Here is a 22,670-nt window from a genome sequence, read left to right on the forward strand (position 1 = left end):
GTTTTACCATTTTCTAGGTACCTCAGTTACCCTGTCTGCAAAATGGGAATAAAAACACCTACTCCATACAGTTGCTGTAAGGATTAAACCCAGGTAGATTAGTACTGTAAGGGTTTAGAGGCAAGCAGCATTATATAAAGTGTTTGCTTATGATGACTTATCATATGACTAGCTCATCCAAATCATCTACACAAATGCCTTTCTCTACTGAAAGCCTTCCTTAATTGGTCTAGTAGAATTTAACCCCTCCCTCCTTGGCTTCTCCACAAAATGCATTGTGTACTATAGTTATTGGGTATATTTCCCTCCCATGACGTTGGAGACAGAGACCAGTTCATCTGAGTGTACAGGACAGCAAATACTGTTCATTGTTGCCCTTCAGTTTCCTCTCTCTAAAAGTTCTGAACAACAATATCCTGTCAATTAGCAAACCTTTACCTGGAGAAAGGAGCTTTATGTAATCAGCACACTTAAGTACTGGGCATACCTTGCTAAATGTTATAAGACTTAAACAAACATTTGAGGGGTTGGAGTGGGGGGAAAGAAGGATTCACTTAATATTTTTATAACTAATGACCAAGGTTATCTTCTTAAATTAATTTTTAAAAATTTCTTATGCTTTAAAAGCTTATTCTCATTTTTTTCATTCAAAAAGTCTATGGTGCTTTTAATATAAAAATACAGTAGCATAATTTCTGCATATGTCAAGTCTACTTAATCGTAACTTGACCATCTGCTGATTTTAACATTACTTTGAGATGCCAATCTTTCTGGCTTTGATTTGTGCCCTCTTTTCGCTCACAAAAAAGTGCCACACACATACAAAAAAGCTTCCAACTTATCCCAGATCACTGGGAAAACACTTTCTAAAGTGTTATCCTACTTCGCTAACATAATGATGTTGCCCTTACTTTGAGAGGACAGAACTTTTCTGAAAACAAATGGCTGAATTGAGTCCCTTGCTTTGTTACCGCTTTCTACAAAGTACAATTCTTCCTTTGTTTTTATAGCGTCTTACCTATTGAAATTAATTTTTTTCTGGCATAAAAACTGCTGAGGACACCTTCTTAGTTGCACAAATATTCCTGGCCTCTACTCTTTGATTTATTTTAAAACAAACTCAAAAACAAAAGGCTAAAGAAGAATTGCACTCATTTAATGTGGTTTTTCTAAGTCTAATTTTTTCATTCCCCAGTGGCACGGCCTTTCAAAGGATTACACAAACTACACCCAATTTGTTTCTCATTCTAAACATAACCCAACCCAATGGGGAATGTTATCAGCCATCTTAACAAGAAGAACACCACAAAGCTAAAACCAAACCAAAGATCAAACCAAAAAAGAAAATTTTTATCCATTGTACCTCGTTTGAGATTAGGACTTTTTTACATAAAGGTACTTTGACGTACCTATGCAATGAACAAATATCATAATTTAACATCCTATTTTGGACTAATTTCTCTCCCCTCAAATAGTCACAAGAATGGCCAATTCACATACAATACCTCTCAGCTACTGGGTAGAGTATAATAAACTTAATTGTTTTATATATCCTGAGGCATACAAAGAAAGGCTACACAAACACAAAGAGGTTTCCAGTATCTTATATACATTTATGATTGAGACAAAGAACTTTCAAAAACCTGCCCTCAGTAAGCAAAACTGGGCTTAAACCACAATAAACCCTGCCTTTAAGTAGGGAGACCTCACAAGTTTAAGCCCCCAACCCACTCACACCCCCCAAAAGACTAAGTCTCACTCCCTTCTTACAGCTAGGAGGCATAATTAAAACACTTGTAAGTTGTTTCCTCAGACTCTAGTAGTAATAAAGCTAATACTCAGGCCACCTTCTCCGAGCAATCGGCTTCTATCAAAACTTATCACAAGTTGCATGAAATAGACAGGAGCGTTGGTTTTGCATTTTATCAAGTGAATAACAACAGCATCACACTTTTTGGAGAAGCCACTACTCCCAGCACCACCAGCTCTCCCAGGCCCCCTCCCCATTTTTTTTTTTTTATGTCTTTCCTCCAAATTTACAGTCTGAAAAGCGGTCCCACGAAACAAAAGTATCAGTAAACGGGAGTCCACTCGTTTTGAAAATAAAGTTTGTTCTTTTGCTATCAACCTGACAACTTTTTAAAGGTGAAACGTCTCCTCCTCAATCGGGCACAACCTTCCCTATTCCCATACCAAACAACCACTCATTTGCCCCCGATAGTAAATGTGAAAAAAGGGAGTGGGAGAAAATGATGTTGAAAAGAAGGGTCTAGGGTTCCAGAGGTAGGGACGGATTTTGAGACCGGTTTTGAACACTCCGTGTCTTCTGGGAGCTGGGCAGCTTTACTGTGTCTATCTGAGAAATGTTTAGCAATCTGACGCATCAGTTTTTAGGAATGGTACACAAACAGCCCCCACAATCTAAGAGCCATGCCCAGAATCCTTCCCGTCGGTGGCATCGGCTGAGGGCAAGGGAAGGGAGAGCGGGGGATACAGGACAGGATCCGCGACATTTGTTATTGTTTATGAAGCCCAGGCAGGGACCGGGAGCGTGGTGCTTGGGGGCCGAGGATTGGAAGGCGAAAGGAGCAGGGAAGGACAAAGATGCCTCCCGGGGCTCGAGGCCACCTCTCCGGGCACCCGGTGCCAGTACCACCCCGGGAAACAAGAGGGCCAAGGCCGTCGCCGGAGCTTCACCGGAGACATTTCCAGCCCCGAAATTAGCCCCGCTTTCCCTGGACAGCCAAAGACACCTAAGATCGTCTACCGCTCCCGCTCTCAGAGTTGGGGCCGGCGCGGCGAGCCGAGCGCCCCAGCCCCCTCCGCCGCGGAGCGCCGCATCCGCGCACTCACCTGCCTCCGGTCGCTCCAGCGGCCGGCTCAGCCTCCGCACGGGCCGCAACCGACCCGCCGCCAGTCCGCTCCCTTCTGCCCGCTCCGCCCTCGCCCCGCCCCCGAGAGGTGGGACCCGCCGCCGCGCCGGAATCTCGGAGCGGCCTCCCTGAACTCTCGCGAGGCCTCCCTGCTCCGCTTCTAGGTGGCTGGGCCGGTCTGGCTCGGTCCTGACGTCATACGCACCACAGCCGGAAGTAGCCTTCTGTCGTCAACGCAGCCAGCCCCCCTACCGCCCCTCCCACCTGCACCTAGTGAATTCGTGACTGACCCTGGAGGGGTTGTTTGGGGAGTCACCGTTTCCCGCCCTCATCAGCCTCACCTCACTTCCCTCTTCTCTGCTCAAAGCTAGTTCAGGCCACTCTTGAGAGTGGCCCAGTGTGTTGCCACATTAGTCACGTGTCCTAAATGTCGCCAGAGTTTTTCTTGATGCTTCACAATGCAATGTGAATGTTAGAGGAGGAAAGGGGCTTAGAGATCATTTCAATTTTTTTTTGGAACATAACTGTAGAGCAGAGTAGGAAAATGTGATCAACAAAAATGGATTGACTGACCTAGTTGCCTAGGTAGTAGCTGTGGCGTCTAGAAGCCACCCAGCTTCCTTGATCCTTTTCCTTTTCATCATGACTCAACTGTAAAGACTAGAGAGGGATCCACATTTGGAAAAGCTACCAAAATAACTCCACGGTATTCATGAAAAACTTGCTTGGGTTATCTTGGAAAATCTAAAATTACTGACAATACTGGGCTGCTTATTTAGGATCAGAGAACTAAGAGGAAAATCACCTGCCTGTAGCATGACTCAGAAAGGATGGCTTTGGGAAAATGATGCGTTTGAGTTTATATTGGGCAAGCCAAACAAGAGAATAGTTCCCAATTATTGTTGACAAATTATCTTCTATCTGAATAGTGGAGATTTTATTAAATACCATTTACTTGTAGTCTGTTAAGACAGTATACAAAGCTAGTACTGTGCTTGCAGAAAATATAATTCAGAGATGCCAATCATTATCTTTAAGTTTCACCAAGGGCAGGTGACATGTACGAAAGACTTAGGGAAGAATCTTAACATCACTTCTATTTTTTTTTTCACTCTGTGCTTTTTCATGCATAGCTTGATAGCAGAAAAAGCACTATGTAGTCTGGTAATTAGTGTATTCTTGGGGAAATCAGTTCATTCTATATCATACGGTCATTTTGAGGCTCAAATGACAATTGCCATATGCGAGCATGAGGTTTAATTGTGATCAAACATGCTCGACAGAGGCCTGTACACCTCTCTCCCTCCACCACGCACATACTACTTCAAGTGGGTAGGATTAAGAACAGTTTATGGAGTATTATATAGCAAATTTATGTTTTCAAATGCGCCGTGCTATTTTCATGGAGCTAGAGTAATAGGGACTTGTCTAGGGTGTCAGACTAGGATAACATGAGGCAGGCTAAAGCTTCGACTTTTAGTTTCTTAATTGAGGCCATTCCAAATAAATTGCCCTTGGTTGTTGAAGGTACCTGAACTGAATCAAATTAGATCCAACAGCTCTTTTGGAAGTTTGGTGAAATCTATGGACCCTTTTTCAGAACAGTGTTTTTAAAGGCATAAAATAAACTACCTAGGGCTATAAAGGAAATTGATTATATTAATATACAATTATTAAAATAGTAAAAAAAAGTGAGGTTTTGTTATAGTTCTGTAGTAGGCAGCTTCTAAGATGATTCCCAATAATCCTCACCTTCTGGTATTTCTGTCTTGTGCAATCCCCTCCTCTTGAGTGTGGGCTGAACCTAGTGACTTGGTTTGGGTTTTTTTTGTTTAAGTTTTTTTGATGTGGACCATTTGTCTTTATTGAATTTGTTACAATATTGCTTCTGTTTTATGTTTTAGTTTTTTGGCTGCGAGGCAAGTGGGATCTTAGCTGCCCGACCAGGGATCGAACCTGCATCCCCTGCATTGGAAGGCGAAGTGTTCACCACTGGACCACCAGGGAAGTCCCTGTGACTTGGTTTTGAAAAAGAGAATCTGGCAAAAATGATGGGGTGTTACTTCCATGATTAGGTTACAAAAGACTCTGGCTTCCATCTAGTTCATCTTCTCTTGCTCCACTTCTTACTCACTCTGATGAAAGCCAGCTGTCAGGCTGTGCCCTGTCTTATAGAGAGGCCCACGTGGTACAGAACAGAGCAAGGTCTCCAGTCAACCGCCACTGAGGAATTGAGGCACCCAGTTCAACAACCCATGAGGAACTGAATCCTGCCCACAACCACTGTGCCTAGAAGCCGACTCCGTCCCAGTGGAACCTCGAGATGACTGCAGCCCCAGCTGACACCTTGACTGAGCCTGGTGAAGGACCCTGAGCCAACAGACCCAGCTAAGCCTTGCCAGATTCCTGGCCCCCAGACGCTGTGAAATAATACGTATTTATTTTTTAAGCCACGAATTTGGGGGGACAGTTAATTTATTATACAGCCATAGATAACTAATAGTTATATACTTGCTTCTTTATTAATGCATTAAATTACAAGATCAATACCTACAGTAATTTTGCAGTAATGATGCACATAAACAATATTTTGAGATATCTGCACCAACTTTAATGTGGTAGAAAATATGTATGAGTTCTATTGGGGGCAAAGTCACTGGTTGCTAATATTACTGTGGTTTGCTGACTACCTTCATAATGAAAGAAATGCTAATTTTCAACTAGGTAGGGCTTAGTGAAAAATACATTTATGCATATATATTATTACAGACCCAGATTAAGAACACTTAGTCTAGATAATAGATTTTTTGGTAGGGCTTTCCAAAACTCTTATTATCAACTGCCTTATTATCAATTGGAATTAAATAAACCCAGGTAACCATGGCCATTGCAAACTGTATTAACCTACAGTTGAATATGAATTTTTATCCCCTTTCCCTTGTTCCCTCTTCTCCAAATCTATGCTAAGTGTAGGTGGACAAGCTAAAATTGTAGGCCAGAGAGAGAGAAAAATCATGATGAAAATCTTTTCAGCACCCAGAATTCATCTGATTTTTGTTTTCAGTGTGTGCAATTTAGTATTACTTTTACTCCCCTAGGCCTACCACATAGTAAATAACCAAAGAATAACAAATGATGGTAGTAAATGATAACAGAAGGAAACTATCAATAAAACTCTTCCATATAGAAAACACAGAAACATAGAAAAGTTGCTTTCGTATATATGCAGCTTTGCAACTGTGGGATATGGTCAAAGCAGCTTTTAGAGAACAACTTACTGCTTTAAATGCATTTAACAGAAAACACAAAAATGTAAAAAAAAATGAGCCAAGCTCTCAATTCAGGAAACCTGAAAAAGGAAACAAAATAAATCCAAAGAAAATAGAAGGATATAAAGATTAGAGCAGGATCCCTTCCAGATGTCCTGGCCCTTATGTGTACCAAGCATTATAGTTCAAATACATAATCACTCCCATATATAACTCTATTTTTCAAATGGATGTAAATTCTGTTATGATTAACAAGTTCAAATACAGTTCTGAAATATAAAGGCAGAAATTAATGTAACAGGGAGTTAAAAACAAGTCTGAAATTGACAAATAAGATGATTCTTTGAAAAGTCAAAGAAATAGGAAAAACTTTGGCAAGACTAATTGGGGGTGAGCAGTGGCCGGGGGGAAGGGGGTGGGGGGAGACACAACTAGCAAGAATGTTAATAGAGATGTAACTGCAGATACGGAGTTTTTTTAAGCATTACAAAATTATGATTAAAAAGAGAGAGGCTATCAAGACAAGCTGTGTGAGTATGAGCAATGCTAATTCCTGATTAGCTCCATGGATAGACCAAGAAGAGTAGCTAATATTTACTGAGTTCTTTCTGTGTGCCAAACATTGTGCTCTTTGCTTGTACTGTCTCATTTAATCTTTACAATAAGCCAGTGAGTTAGGTATTATTGTCACCAGTTTATAGGTGATGAAACTGAGGCTCAAAGAGCTGTAGTGACTTACCTAAGATCACCCAATAGCAAGTGGCAAAGCCGGCAACCCAGATTCCTAACAGTAGATAAAAGAAGTACTACTGAGCAAAAGTACAAAACGGAATTTGGAGACAGGGAAACTAGTTTGAAGTACTTACCTGTTTACAATATGCTCGATGAATGTTAGCCTCGAGTACTATTATTATGATAATCCCCATCCTTTAAATGGGATTAAGAATACTACAACTGCAAACATGCAGAGATATGGACAGAAAGTCACGTACAAAGATGTTTATCTCAGCATTATTTATCCATAACTGTAAAAAGTTGGAACTAATCTAAATATCTAAAGATAGGGATTGGTGTAATAAATTATGGTGGATCCATACAGTGTAATAGCATATGTGTGTTAAAAATCACATGTAGATAAATGGTTAATGACATAGAAAGATGTTCAGAATATACTGTTAGGTTTGGGAGTTCTTCTAAAGCACGTTACCGACAGTGTAATAGCTTTGGTATACAAATTATTTGAAAAATAATATATCTATGTATTCATAATATACACATTCCACATCTATATTTAAAGACTAAAAAGAAAAACAGTAAAATAAAAACGTTCAATGTTGTGATTATGGAAAAAAGTTAATGATCTACAATGTTATGCCAATTAATTTTTGAGGAGAGAGAGAATAGGTGCTTTTCAGTTCTCTTGGAAGACTGTCCGATGGAAAACCATTAATTTTTTTATTGTGGACAAATAGAAAGTTGATGGGATACAAAGAAAGTTGAATGGACCTTTCCAGTTTGACATGAAGAGTGCTTGACCCCTGGCTCCTTTTCTCACAGCCAAGACTTTCAAAGGGGCTCTTGCCCAGACAAGCTAAATGCAATTGAGTTTGTTTGTTTGAAAATAAAGGTTCTTTTCTACAAGCTTCAGGGGACTTTCATTGGACCATTTAATCAAACACATGACAATCCATTCAGAACTCTCACCAGACTGCCTTCTGCAGAACACTTTATAAACCTGGAAACAATGACTTCTAATTGATTCATGTTTTAATTTTTAACTGGCTTGACTAAAGTGCAAACTATTTATCACCTAGGGTGTAAAGCATTCCAGGTTTAGGCTATTAATCCTCCAAAGTTAAAAGCACCTTTGTAAACCAGAAACCTGAAGAAAAGCCTTAAGGAAAGGTGAAAATATATTATGTCTAACTATCTCTTTGCATTATATTTATTGCTCTGCAAAGTGTAACAAAGAACCACACGGGATTTGTATTCCAAAGACCTGATTCTTTTACTACTGTACGACCTTGCACAGATCAAAAAAGTTCTGTGAAGTCTTATTTCTTCATTTGTAAGATGGGAGAATATCAACATGATAGTTGCTGCAAAGATGAAATATCTTTTGATGAAAGGACTCTGTGAACCATACAACATCACTGCCATAATGGAAAGAACACTGAAGCTAGAAAGATCTCAGTTTGAAAAATAGCTACCTCTTAGGATTAAATGAAATTAAATGAGATAATATAAATAAACACCTAGGATATATTCACACTCAATTCAAGGTAGCTATTATTATTATTATCATCACTAATACTAATAATTAGTGATATAACAAAAACGCATGTTTCAGTATGAAACCCTTTTGTCAGCTGCAAATTAAATGGATTCTCTGCATCTGCAGAAGATTTTGGGTGCTGTTTATATCCGTGAAGAGAGAAAGTCCCTGTCAGACCTTTCTTGCTTTGATTCTTGTCTACTCTATTAATTTTTACAGATTCCTGATACTAACAGAGATACAGTGGATTTTCTATCTGTGAAATAGGAAATACAGTGCATAAGTAAGATGAGGATAAGTGATGCTGTGGTAACAATCACAGAATTTTAGTGGCTTCAAATGTTGAGTACTTATTTATTGCTAGTGTTTTATGTCCTTTGCAGGTCAGCAATAGTGCTTGCTCATCAGGGTCACTCAGGGTTCCAGACCAATGGAGCAGATATCATCTTGCACATTGCTGATCTTCATGCCAGAAGGCAAAGACAAGATTGGAGAGTCTCAGGCTTCCCTGGTGGCGCAGTGGTTGGGAGTCCGCCTGCCGGTGCGGGGGACGTGGGTTCGTGTCCCGGTCTGGGAGGATCCCGCGTGCCGCGGGGCGGCTGGACCCGTGAGCCATGGCCGCTGAGCCTGCGACCCGCAACGGGAGAGGCCCGCGTACCGCAAAAAAAAAAAAAAAAAAAAAAGATTGGAGAGTCTCAAGTAGAGACTTTTGCTCACAACCCATTCATTGGCCAGAAGTGGTTGGATGGCCCCATACAAATAAAAGAAAGCCAGGAGGTACAATCTTTTAATATTCCAGGAAGGAGCAAAAACCAGGAATATTTGGCAATAGTACTAATGACCACCACATATTGTATATGTGAAAAACACTGTCCAAATGCTAGATGGTACATTATTCCCTTTCTCTACTTCTTAAAGAAAAACTGATAGTTAAGCTCTTTACAAAAGAAAAATACAAGACACTATATAATATTTTGTGATAATATATGCTATATTTGAATGGTTTAAAGTTTTAGAATAGCAAATCAAAACAGAAAAAATAAATTTCTGCTTAGTGTTTTTAGTCTCCTAAAAGTGACGTTCATTGACATTAGAAATTCACTAACATTGCATAATATTAAGTTTTAAAAATACCTTCTTTTAAAAACTAAAAAGTGGGGTTTTTTTCCCCTTAAATCTCACTGTCTTTCTCATTCCTAATTTTAGGATTGAGTCCTAAAAATTGTATTTTCTCAAGTAAGAAAAAGAATACCCCGCCCCAAAGACTGTTTTTCATCACAATAGTAGAATTCAACTTACAGAAAAACCCATTCATGTTTAATGTAGGCAGCTGAAGAAAGCTAAAATAATTTGAATACATTCTAGGAAATTATTATAGTCACTTTGTTGTAGAGTCTATTCATATTCTGTGAGTCTAGTACTTAAAATTATCATACCTTTAAAAAGCAACGACTCTCCAGTTTTTTATTCATTTATTTTAATTATTATTATTAATTTATTTAAATTATCATTAAAATATTTATTATAAATAAATAAATAACCTATCTGGTTTTTGGATCTGCACCAGAGTTCCTATACTTTATTTGGTTCTTCTTCTATAACTTATTAGCCCATTTATATAGAATATATTTTTTTAAGTTGATCTCTTTATAAGTGATTATGACTCTGTTTCAAAATCTATTTAGGTTGTTATAATGCACTCTTTAGAGATGATGTCAGGTCTCAGAAAATCTATAAACTAAGAGGGTTTAGAGGGGGTTTCTTTTTTGCAACTCCCATCTGCTGGGGTGGGGACTCTTTCCTTTTCTTACAGCCACGTTATTCAGTGACTCTAAGTGCAGCTGCTACTCCTCAACTACTACATTCTACTTTCAATCTACTTTCTTTATTTTTTATTTTTATTTTCTAGATGTTGAAATTCCTGGGAATGGAGGAACAGGGCAGATGGAGAATGTCTGTAACTCATACCCCTGTAGATGCCCGAGTGCCAGTAGATGTTTCTATAGTTCTATAGTCTGAGCCTGGAGGGACAGTCGGACATAGGGGCAACAATCAGATCTATTTTCCACGGTTTGAAGTAAACAGCCTGTGCTCAGAGATGGAGGACAGGACTGATCAAACAGTCAGGCAGGACAGAGGGTCCCAAATGTGTCACACTGTGCAATGGAGGGAGGACCACATCTGAGGTCCACATTTGGACTAAGGGCTGAGTCCTTAGTCTTGTGGTCTTGGGCACTTAAACTCTCTAAACCTCAATCTACTCATCCATAATATGGAAAATGTAGGATGTTCTCATTATCAGAGGATAATTGTTACCAGCAAAAAAAAAAAAAAAAGTAAATATCAGAGGGAGGGCCAGTATTTTTTTTTTTTTTTTTTTTGGTTGCATTGGGTCTTCGTTGCTGCATGCGGGCTTTCTCTAGTTGCGTTGAGTGGGGAGCTACTCTTCGTTGCGGTGTGCGGGCTTCTCATTGCAGTGGATTTTCTTGTTGTGGAGCATGGGCTCTAGGCATGCGGGCTCAGCAGCTGTGGTTGGCGGGCTCTAGAGCACAGGCTCAGTGGTTGTGGCACACAGGCTTAGTTGCTCCATGGCATGTGCGATCTTCCCGGACCAGGGATCAAACCAGTGTCCCCTGCATTGGCAGGCGGATTCCCAACCACTGTGCCACCAGGGAAGTCCGAGGGCCAGTATTTTATAGAAACTATGGAAGAAAATTTATGTTATATGTATTTTACCAAAATAAAAGTAATTGGAAAGAAATTTCAGGTTGCAGTTGTAGCCATGCAGTACTTAGACTGAACAAAGGCTGAATCACATCACAATCATATAGAGGACTGCTCTTAAAAAAAATGTTTTCTGAGATCTTTTGATGTTCACATTTTTCTATTTTAAACCATTGTTTGTAACAGTGTCCACTTTGTGAAAACAATTAAAACAATTGAACTTCCTTCTCAGTTATCTCTTCCTACTAGAGAGTGTCGACTTTAGGGTGAATTCCTAGAAGTGGGTCAAAGAGAATGCACATTTTATTTTTCCCACACCGATTGCCAAACTACCATCCAGAGGTTGCACTAATTTCCACTGTTACCGGCAAGCAGTACAAGAAAATTCCCCATTTCCCCACATGCTGTTCACAGTAGGCTTTGTCCAGACTTCTAATCTTAACAGCGAAAGAGAGACTTACAGTCATAGAAAACAAACTTACAGCTACCAAAGGGGATAGTGGGGGGAGGGGAGAGGTAAATTAGGAGTTTAGGATTAGCAGATACACACTACTGTACATAAAATAGATAAACAACAAGGACCTACTGTATAGCACAGGGAACTATATTCAATATCTCGTAATAACCTATTATGGAAAATAATCTGAAAAAGAATATATACATATATATGAATATATACATATATATTTTATATATATATATCTGAATCACTTCACTGTACACCTGAAACTAACACATGTAAATTAACTATACTTCAATTTTTTTTAATGGTTTAAAAAAAAAAGACAGAGACTAAGACCTTGGCATGATATTAGAGATAAACCCTAGTGTTAAGCAGAAGGGGAATTTGTATGGAGACTCATTTTGTAATTGGTCAGTTGGTTAGTAATTATTTTCATGTTTTGATGATTCCCTCGAACAATTTTATAACAGTGGAGACTCAGAGAATGAATAAGGAGGACCCCCTCCCTCCATCTAATAGAGTTGTGAAAACTAAATTAGATAAGGTACATGAACTGACCACCACCAGAGTACCTCTTCTTCCTGTCAGCTCTGGAGCTAAGGTTGGGAACAAGACAGTGTAAGGAAGTAAGTGACAAAACCTGTGGCTTGTTTAAACAAAGAGGATTCAAGTACGGTCAGGGGTAGTGCTGGTTGTTGCTGCGTTGAAAATTTCTCTTTGCCAGATAATTTTATAAATCTGAAGACAGGGATTGTAGGGGAGAAGTTACTGGACCTGCCTCTCATTGTGCTATGCTTTCCAACCCTTCTGTGAGTCAGGTTGTTTTCAGAGGGTTGGCCTCATGCATTTTATGCTGACTTGGTTTCCCGGAGGAAGTAACCCAAATAGGGCTTTCAAAAAATTGATCTTTTTTCTCATTCGGCCACACGGGGCCTTGTGGACAAGGTTAAGGAGATTTATCTTCACTTAATAGCAACTGGAAGCTATTAAAGGGTTTTAGGCAGAGGGGTGATGTGTCAAATAGGCATTTGAAAAGTACTCTGATGCTGTATAGAGAACTGGTCTCATAAGTATCAATATTAAATTGTATATTGTAAACAGTTTGGGGCAAGAATGCCATGGTAAGCAGAAATAAATGTCTGGTCTACTTGTAGGTGTGTCCCACCAGGGCTGAAGAGTGCAAATATGATCAGATATGATAAATCAGATAAATGAACATCAGATAAATCATCTTAGTCATCACATAAATTTCTGACTTGGCTTCTCATTTAGATTTTCTTATAAATTAAGGGTGTGCCAATTAGCCAATAGAAGTTTTTGGTTTGCTAGGCAATTACATGTCTCATTATAAACTGCTACATGTTCTTTTCTGAGTTAGATTACCATTACTCTGTATTAGTTTCTCTGAGTTTTATCACCTCTGACAAAGTTAAATTTCTGGCCATGCAAAGCTAAGGATCAAGCTGTATCCTGAGCAACAGAGACAGTGTCTCGTTGACTTCTTAGCGTGCACGTTCTCTGACTACAACAGTCTATGGTAGAATATCACTGGAGTAAACTTCTTGTTAAGAGGATTAATATGCAGACTATTTTAATGGTTTTAATATGTTTAAAATGAGCCTGTTTTAATGTTTGAAATGATTATGAAAAGACTCACTCACATATGTAAAATGGCCCAGTCGTAGGTCAGGTTTCCTGGGGAAAAGACCCTAAAACTCTCAGATTAACACGCAAGAGATTTACTGGGGAGTGCTCTCTGGAACAACTCAGGTGAGTGAGAGAAGACAGTGGGATGAGGCAGAGGAAGAAGTTGAACTCAGATGCAGGTGAAAAGGAGGCCTCAGCCTAACCTGCAGGGAGCTCTGGAGTGGTGATGACTTTTCCGAGTTGTCCCAGTTGAGACAAGTAGCCAGGCCTTTGTACCCCAACTGCAGCCAGCTGTTGAATGTGGGAGAGGCAGCCTCTTGGCTGAGGGAATAACTGAAGAGGGACATGTCTCTGGGCTGTCAGAAGCCAGGGTTCCCAGCAGCTGTGGGTTTGATGGTACCCCACAGCATCCACTACCAGCCCCCTGGAATCCTGGCCTTGATCCTTGGTCCTAGGCCTGGTTATTGCATGTACCAGTAAAATACTGCTCTTTAAAAATGTTCTACTTTGCCTTCTGATATGATTTACTGAGGTCACATCACTTCTGTCTTACCCTGCTTACCCTCAAATTAATCATGAAGAACATCAAACAAACAAACAGTCAGAGATATTATACAAAATAAATGGCCTATGCTCTTCAAAATATAAATGTCATAAAAAAAGGCAGACTGAGAAATTGTTCCAGATTTTTAAAAACTAAAGAAATAAGATGTGTAAATGCAACATTTAATCCCCAATTAGATCCTTGACCAGAATTGCATTATTTACCGTAAAGGCCATTATTGGGACAGCTGACGAAAATATGATTAAGATCGGTAAATTAGATAAAGTCAATGTAAATTTCTGATTTTGATAATCATTCTGTGGTTATATAAGAGAATATCTTTCTCCTAAGAAATACACACAGGAATATTTAAGCATAAAATGGTAAAATGTTCCATTTGAACAGTACCATTTATTTTTATCTCAAATAGTCCCAATTTTGCCCTGGGAAAAACTACTCTATCTGTCAATGGAGAACATGACATTTTCAGTAACTAGGACTAATTACATCTCACAGAAATACATTTACCTAGAATGCATGTAAGAAGAATAGATCCTATTTTCTAAAAGGGCCCTTTCTTATAGTTTTTTTACAAAAGCCAGGTGGCTTTGTTTATTTTAGATTGGTGCAACTACCTCCTTCCTGCCTATGTTCCTTAGGTCCAAAGGCCCTGTATCATTTACCTTCCTTCTTTGATATTTTTTAAAAGAACAATTTGTTGTGAACTATTCCATATTATGTAAATATTGTTAGTGAACCTCCATGGGAATTATAGTATCTAAATAATGGTAAAAGAATCCCTCTAAGCTCAATCAGTAAGGTGCTTTGAATCCTGCTGAGTCTCTCTGAATAAAATAAGAATAATATTGTTACAAAGCTTTACAGTTACTTAGTGCTTTCATCAAAGGATCCCAAAGCAATTTACAGGTATTACTTAAGCAATCAAACACTGCTGTGAGCACACTGCATATTATTCTCCTCACTTCAAAGCTGATTCAACTAAAGAAAAATTAAAAGGTGCATATATACATACATATACATATAAATGTATATATATATATTTAAGTGCCTATATGGGTTATAAAATTAATGGAAAACAATGTTTATCACATAGACCTAATGCCCTTTATTTATATCTATATAAATATGATAACCAACTCATCAGTTTGCCAGGGACTTTCTTGGTTCCAGCAGTGAAAATCTTGTGTCCAAGGAACTCCCTCGATATTAGGCAAAGCAGGCCCATTGGTCACTCTAAGTAAAACTTTTGCTTTTTTTCAAGGTAAATGAATGAAAATTGACTATAAAAGTCAGAGACCCCACTAGTTAATAAATTATGGACTGGCCTTGTGGTCCCATAAATTTAAACTCTCATTTTGTTCTATTAAAGAAGTGAGACCTGGGTCAACTTACATGGGCTTTTGCATTCTCCACCAAATATTTTATATTCACATCTTTTTTGAGGAACTGACTATATAAATAGTGGTATAAAACAGAATTGCATATTGCTTCTTGCCTCTTGTGAGCCCAATCTTAAAATTCATAGCACTGAGAAACAAGTTTTTAAAGTTTTAAGGGGCTTGAAGCTTCATAATAGGAAGGTTGACTAGGAAAAACATAAAATCAAAAAACACATCAATAGAACTCTCAGAGATGTTGTGAGGAATAATAGACTTTGGCAAAATAGAACCAAGAAGTATGTTAATGATGGCTTCCTACAGTAACACTGGATCTTGACCCTAGCTAGCATCATCATCGTCATCATCAATGCCATCATCATCATCACTGTCATCATCATCAACATCATCCCACTATAAATTGGTACTGTATAGACTTACAGTTTATTCATATTTTATATATAAGGAAAGATGAGGTTAAAAAGGTGACTAAAATGAATAAAACAGCCATTGTGTATAGCCATGTGTATGGCTACTGTGTATAGCAATTAAATTACCTGTAATTAATTCATGTAACTATCCCTTAAAAATGAAAAGTAAATGGAACAAAAAGAAAGCATACAAAGAAGAAAACATTCCCTCATTTACACTGTTTGTATCCTGTTCACATTTTACCGCAGCATTTGCAACATTCCAAGCATCTACAGTGATTATTGATATATAATGAATATTCAATAAATATTTCTTGAAGAAAATACTTGGAGAAAGAAAAGCAGTCAGGCAAGGGTAAATAGTCTACTGAAAATTAGTTCTTCTAAACACACAGGTGCTAACTAGACAATGGTAAGACATTGTTCTTAATTGGGAGGAAGGGTATGAGGACAAAGAATGTAAGATTAGCCTTCTGTCATTAAGAAGATTGACCTTATATTAGGGAGCTATGATTAAAAGTTTAAAAATGCCTTGTGTTCAGTACAATAGTACAACTCTCCACATAAGTAAAAGTCAAATGAATGATAAGGACAGTAAACTTGGAGGAGACTGCAAGATCACTGTGATCTAGACTAGAGTAGGTGAGGTCTTAGCTTAGATTCACCTTCTCCAGGAACCCTGGCCTGATGACCTAAGATTGGGTTATATGTTCCTCTTATGGTATCACTCTCACAGTATGGAGGTTTTGAAATTGCCTTTTCTTCTCTTTTTCTGCCACTAAGCAAGAATGTCCTTAAAGGTAGAAACTCTATTTCATTCACCATCACATCTCCACTAGCTGCCATGATGCTTGGTAAATAAAAGGCCAAAAAGAAATGGTTTTTGAAAGGCTGACTGAGTACCTCAGTGAATAAAAAAATCTTCTGGCTGAATCTTAAAGGATTTGGAGAAAGTAAAGGATTGGACATTCAGAGACAGGGAAAGCAATGTGGACAAATGTGCGGAAGCAGGAACAATGTGTTCACAGAATAGTGACTGGACCAGAAGTCCCAGGAAGGAGAATTTAGAATATAAAGCTAGAAAAGTAAGTTTTAAGGGGCTTGAACATCAGAGTAAGGATTTTTAACTTGGCGTTCTTAGGCAAAAGGAAGGCAATAAAGGTTTGAATTGGGAGATGATAGAAATCAAAGAAATTCTTCTGGGAGATTAGTGGCAAGGAATGGATGCATTAGTTGAATGAGGGAAGGGAAGACACAGAGATCAGTTAAAAGGCCAGGGCACTGGTCCAAGTCAAAAAGGCAAGAACATGAGGGTGGCCTTGAAAAAAGAAAAGCAAGGACAGACAAGAGAGATATTTTATTTGTTTGTGATCCCACCATAAAACAGATATATTCAGGAGAGATTTTGAAGAAAAGATCTTTATAGTAGATTGGCTATGGGCAAGGTCAGGGAAGGAAGTAAAGAATTATGTTCTTGGGCCTGGATGAATTAGTGAATGACAGTTTTAGCTATGTATATTAAAAAACCAAACAAACAAACAGAATAGGGGGATGAATTTGGTTTTGGAATGTTGCTGTGGTAGCTGGTCTGAAGATGCTTCCAAACAATTGCACCATTCCCTATATACTCAAGCTGCTTCTCCCATCAAGAGGTAGAGCTTCTGATCTCTCCCCTTGAATCTGGCTGGGCCTCTTTCATCAATAGAATGCAGAGGAAGTGATGTTCTGGGACTTCTGAACTCAGGCATTAGGAAGGCTCAGCAGCTTCTGCATCCTCCCTCTTGGAGCTCTGAGCCCTCAGGTAAGAGGTCTAGGATACCCTGCTAAAGAGAGTAGGCCATGGGGATCAGATGACACATGGAAAACCATCAAGCCACCAGACATCCAGCCCCAGCTGCAGCCCTAGATACAATCCGACTGCAACTGCATAAGAGAATTCAAGTGAGAAACATGCAACTACCCAGCTAAGCCATCCAGGTCAAACTATTTTTTGTTTTTGTTAAATCTGGCAATCTTACCATTAGCTGCAATATGGAGGATTCTTGCCTAAAAGAAAACCACGTGCAGCCAGTGGGGGCATTAGGCTTCCCCAGTGTCTCCCTTTGCATTCAGGAAGTTGAGGGATCCGTGTAAAGTCTGGCTCCTGAGGTGAAATCAGCCCGCCAGCAAAACCCACCCAGATGCACAGTAAAACAAGGAGATTTGGCAAATACATTTAGAATATAGAATAAAAAAGACATTAAGGTAAAAAATAGGAGAGAAAGTCAAGAAATGAGAGCTCATTCCAGAAAGTCTCAACTGACTACAAAGCATTTCAGAAGGAAAGAACGGCAACATAAAAGAAAAGCTAAATGGAGAAAAGAAAAGCTAAATGGAGAAACAAAATGTCTTCACATTGCAAAAGCCCACTGATTGCAGAGTAGGATGAGTAGGAAAAAAACAAAAAGAAAAAGTAAAAACCCAGATACATCACTGGGAATGTATAAAGATAAAATCTTAAAAGCTTCTAGAAAGAAATTTCACACACACACACACACACACACACACACACACACACACACCTGTCATCAAAGGCATGACTCAGACTTCTCAACAGAGGTAGTGCTGTCAAAATTCTAAGAGAAAAAGAGTTTCCACCTAGAATTCTATGTCCAGCCTAACTATCAGTTAGGCTGAAGACCAAATACAGACTTTACAAATATGTAAGAGGTTGGCAATTTTACTCCCAATGCATCCTTTCTTAGGAAGTATTTGAATACTGTCTCCAGCAAAATGGAAACAGAGATCCATAGGACCGATCAAGGAAAGTGATGAAGGCAGGTACCAGCGTGGCATCTATTTAGCAGGTTTAAGACAGAAACTCCTTCATTTATCCAGCCAATACTGACTACGCACCTACTGTCTCCTAGGCACTCTTCTACGTGCTGGGAATTCATCAGTGATCAACAAAGTCATCATAATGCTTCCGTTCGGACACGGGAGACAAAAGAGGTAAACAAGTATGTATATAAGCTAATTTTAGGAAGTGATCAATGCTATGATGAAAAAGAAAGCAGGGAAAGAAGAGGTGTTGCTCATTCAGGCAAGGTGGACAAGGAAAGCCCCTCTGAGGGGTGGCACTTAAGGGGAGGCTTGAAAGAAATGAAGAACTGGGTCATAGGAAAAGCTGGGGGAAAATTACTTCAGGAAGAAGAAACAGGAAGTGCAAGGCCCCAGAGGTAGAAATGAGCTTTGTGTGTTTGAAGAGTGTAAGAAGGTAACTGTAGCCAGAATGGTGGGAGTGACACAAGGTGTGGTAGATGATGTGAGAGAGGTAAGCAGGGGCTAGATCACAAGGGCCTTCTCTGTCCTGTTCACTGTGCCCATAAGTCATTGAAGGGTTTAGAGCAAGAGGATGAACTGAGCAGGACAACGGAGGGATATAGGAAAAGGAGGATTTCATGGGCTTGAATGTGTGATTGAAATAATGGAAAATGTTAAGGATCAAGCCAAAGAATGAGAGAAAAAAATGGAAGGTAATTTGAAACTATAGGGGGAAAAGGTGGTAGAAAAAATAAAGGTAATCATGGCACATTAGGCGCCTTTCCACTGAAAGATATTTAACTCAACACAAAAATAGAAATAATTTTCATTGACTTTCAGATTTTAGGATGGATTGGGGGAAGCGTGAAACAGAGGAAGCAGAATAGCACAGTAGTTAGAAGCACGGCTTCTAGAAGCAGACTGCCTGAATTTGAATCCCAGCTTTGCCATTTATCAACCGTGTGACCTTTGGAAAATTATATTACCCGTTCTTCAGTTTCCTTACCTAGAAAATGGGGATAATAAAAGTACCTACCTCATGTGGCTGTAAGGAGTAAATGAGTTGACATTTGTAATGTAGATAGAACAGTATCTGCACATAGCTGGCATTAAATTAGTGTTTCCTTAAATTATAAACGGAGTATGATTAGAGGGCAATAGAAAATTGCTCCACCCGAATTTCTCCCTCCTACAGGTATGAAATTCCATTATCAGAAATTTTGTCCAAGGCTTTACAATCCTTTAGAGTCCCCCGTTCAGTAAAATTTCTCTTGAGAGGAATGACATCTTAAATTCTCATTTGCTGCAAACGTGTTTGAATCAATCAAATCCTTTCCAACCTTGGTGGCTGTCTGAACACAGAGGCAGCATGGTGGGCTGCTGAGATGGCCAGAGGGTTCCACCTGCCAGGAGAGTAAACAGCTTCAGAAAGCGAGGTGAGGGGATAGTTTAAAAGGCAACTAACGTGGAGAACTCCAAGACAAACGACCTCCCCATGTGGCCAAGAGCCAGACTTCAACCAACAGAGTCCTGGCTCCAGTTTCCCCATGGCCAGTCCTGGCTGTGTCACATTGACATGTTAGAACCAAGATAGACCTGGGCATGAGTTCCAGGTTTGGCACGAGTTCCAGGTTTGGCACAGGTACAGGTTACTTATCAACAGACTGAAAAAACACATTATTTCTGGGTCTGCCATGGAGTCAAACCCAGGGACCACTTTCTTCACACTTATTTTTGTCCAAGGCTCACTGGCCCCTATGGTACACTTGATCCCAAATGGTAGTCCCTGAACCAGCTCAGCCTCAAGGGCTTGGGAGGGGCTGTTTGTTCAGACAGGAAACGGTACCCAGAAACTCAACCTGCCTTTGGGAGTGGTTGCCTCAGGAGACCTTTCAATCCCCATGGACTGGGGCCTCTGGCTGGCCAAATTTCCCTACTATTTCCACAAAAACAGTGTCTGCATTTGAGTGGAAAGAACATGTGGACAAGTTAGGACTTGCCCCTTTTCAAGATGAGAATTTCTGATCCATAGACAATTTACTTTGGGAGTTGATGAATTCTGAAATGTGGCCATTTACAGGAAACTTTTTCAGGCTTTTAGGTTTCACTTGGAGAGAAAATATGATACAGGAGAAAACCGTGCTGGCTTAAACCATCACCATCTGTATTTGTATTTAAAGTACATAAATCATAAAATTTTAAAGCTGGAAGAGACTTGACATCATCTAGTCCCCCTCCTTTCTTTTTATATATGAGGAAGCTAAGGTATGAAGTAACTGAGAGCGACTGAGATTAAACTCAGGTGTGTTGACTTCCAGGCTAGGAATTCAACTCATCAGACACCATCCATAAACTGGAGGGGATTGGAAATACACTCTATGAGGCTTGGTGAAAACACTATATTTTCTTTGTCTGATACCATTATTATCTACAAAAATGCAAAAATAATTTCAAATGCTGTAAAATTTTTAATACTTAAATGGTTTAAAATTTTTAAAGACTATAAAAATTTAAAACCATCAACATCTCACAGACACCTGTAGCCTGTGGCATGTCCACTGGGAAACTCTACAGATCCGCTCACCTAAGGAGTCGGTAAAGCCCTCTGAAGTGCAAGTAGTTAGTGGGAAAAAAAAAGTATTAGATATATCCCTTGCAGCCCCACTCCTACCCAAATGGCCAAGCTTAGATGTCTGGGTATTTGTGAAGGCAAAAGAAACTCAGAAGCTGGGGGCTGGCAATGGCCAGGCCAGGCCAGTCTAGACCAGCATGTCTGCAGTACTGTGGGCCCAAGCGTTCTGGATCCAGAGCACCAGGGAGCTAGAGATAGAAGCAAGGATGGGAGGGAACAGGAAAGTCTGGGAACAAACAGGTAGGAATCAGACACATAGGACTGTGCTCAGCTAAGGATGAGCCCATCATTCTGAGACTTAGCACAGCTACCTATGGCTTAGGCTGTAAAGTGTATCCACCCTGAAATATAGAAATATTAATATTCGATCAGACTGATAAAATGGGCACATTGGAGGAAAGACAAAGTGACTGAATCCTTAAATGGGTGAAGGTAGGGATGGAGTGGGGGAATACAGGATGTCAGGGAAGAAAGCAAACTTTCCTCAGCAGTGTCAGAGAAAACTAGCCTCTGCTACTCAACACTTTTATACCTCTCACTGACTCATCACTTATAGTCTTTCAAAAATGAACTTTATTTTTTAGAGCAGTTTTAGGGTCACAGCAAAACTGAGTGGAGGTACAAAGAGTTCCCCTCACAGACACAACCCCCATCACTTTCAACATCCAGCACCAGAGTGGTACATTTGTTACAATTGATGAACTTAATTGACACATCATTAGTACCCAGGTCTCTAGTTTACACTAGAGTTCGCTCTTGGTATTGCATGTTCTTTGGGTTTTAAAACAATGAATGATGAACGTAATCCACCATTACGGTATCATACAAAATAGTTTCACTGCCCTAAAATTCATCTATGTTCTGCCTATTCATCTATCCCTACCCTGTAACCCCTGGCAACCACTGATCTTTTTATATGTCCAGAATGTCATATTGTAGGAATCATACAGTTTGTAGTCTTTTCAGATTGGCTTCTTAGTCTTATGCATTTGAAGTTTCTCCACATCTTTTTTGGCTTAATAGACCATTTCTTTTTAGCAACAAATAACATTCATTGTCTGGATGTACCACAGTTTATTTATCCATTCACTGACTGAAGAACATCTTGGTTGCTTCCTTTCTTAATGACATATGATGTTGAGCATTCTTTCATATGCTTATTTTCCATCTGTATATCTTCTTTGGTAAAGTGTCTGTTCAAGTCTTTCATTGATTTTTTAATTCAGATTGTTTATTTTTTACTGTTGAGTTTTTCTTATTGTTGAGTTCTTTGTATATTTTGTACAAGTCCTTTCTCAGATATGTCTTTTGCAAATATTTTCTCCCATCTTATGTCTTCTCATTATCTTTAAAAAAAATTTTTTTAACACCATGCATTTCCTTTTTTAAATATTTTATTTTATTTTATTTATTTTTGGCTGCGTTGGGTCTTCATTGCGGTGCATGGGCTTCTCATTGCGGTGGCTTCTCTTGTTGCAGAGCGCAGGCTCTAGGTGCGTGGGCTTCAGTAGTTCTGGCTTGCAGGCTCAGTAGTTGTGGCTCGTGGGCTCTAGAGTGCAGGCTCAGTAGTTGTGGCGCACAGACTTAGTTGCTCCGTGGCATGTGGGATCTTC

The 22,670-nt window shown here is 39.4% G+C and overlaps 1 protein-coding gene across 3 annotated transcripts in view; it reads right to left on the reverse strand.

Annotated features, from left to right (window-relative positions):
* STK38L (serine/threonine kinase 38 like) overlaps nt 1-22,670 on the reverse strand; it is a 174,571-nt gene that overhangs the window by 75,558 nt on the left and 76,343 nt on the right. For 2 of the 3 annotated variants that reach the window (XR_011377797.1, XM_030830510.3), the window contains exon 1: nt 2,854-2,970. The exons of the other annotated variant lie outside the window; for it this stretch is intronic. The gene's annotated coding sequence lies outside the window, so the exon portion shown is untranslated. Of the gene's footprint in view, nt 1-2,853; nt 2,971-22,670 lie in introns of those variants that run through there. 3 annotated transcript variants of the gene reach the window in all.

The sequence above is a fragment of the Globicephala melas genome, chromosome 10, assembly GCF_963455315.2.
Source record: "Globicephala melas chromosome 10, mGloMel1.2, whole genome shotgun sequence".
Taxonomy (NCBI): domain Eukaryota; kingdom Metazoa; phylum Chordata; class Mammalia; order Artiodactyla; family Delphinidae; genus Globicephala; species Globicephala melas.